Below are 324 nucleotides of genomic sequence, written 5' to 3'. Positions count from 1 at the left end.
AAGGGAAAAAAGCTGTCCAAACCTGCCTGGCACTACGTGAAAAAGTAATTGCCCCCTAAATCTAATAACTGGTTGTGCTACCCTTTGCAGCAACAACTGCAATCAAGCGTTTGCGATAACTGGCAGGGAGTCTTTCACATCGCTGTGGAGGAATTTTGGCCCACTCTTCTTTGTAGAATTGTTTTAATTCAGCCACATTGGAGGGTTTTTGAGCATGATCACAGCATCTCAATCGCATTTAAGTCCGGACTTTGACTTGGCCACTCCAAAACCTTAATTTTGCTTTTCTTGAGCCATGCAGAGGTGGACTTGCTGGTGTGTTTG

The sequence above is a fragment of the Sinocyclocheilus anshuiensis genome, unplaced genomic scaffold (assembly GCF_001515605.1).
Source record: "Sinocyclocheilus anshuiensis isolate Anshui unplaced genomic scaffold, SAMN03320099.WGS_v1.1 scaffold1473, whole genome shotgun sequence".
Taxonomy (NCBI): Eukaryota; Metazoa; Chordata; class Actinopteri; order Cypriniformes; family Cyprinidae; genus Sinocyclocheilus; species Sinocyclocheilus anshuiensis.
This window is presented reverse-complemented; position numbering follows the sequence as displayed.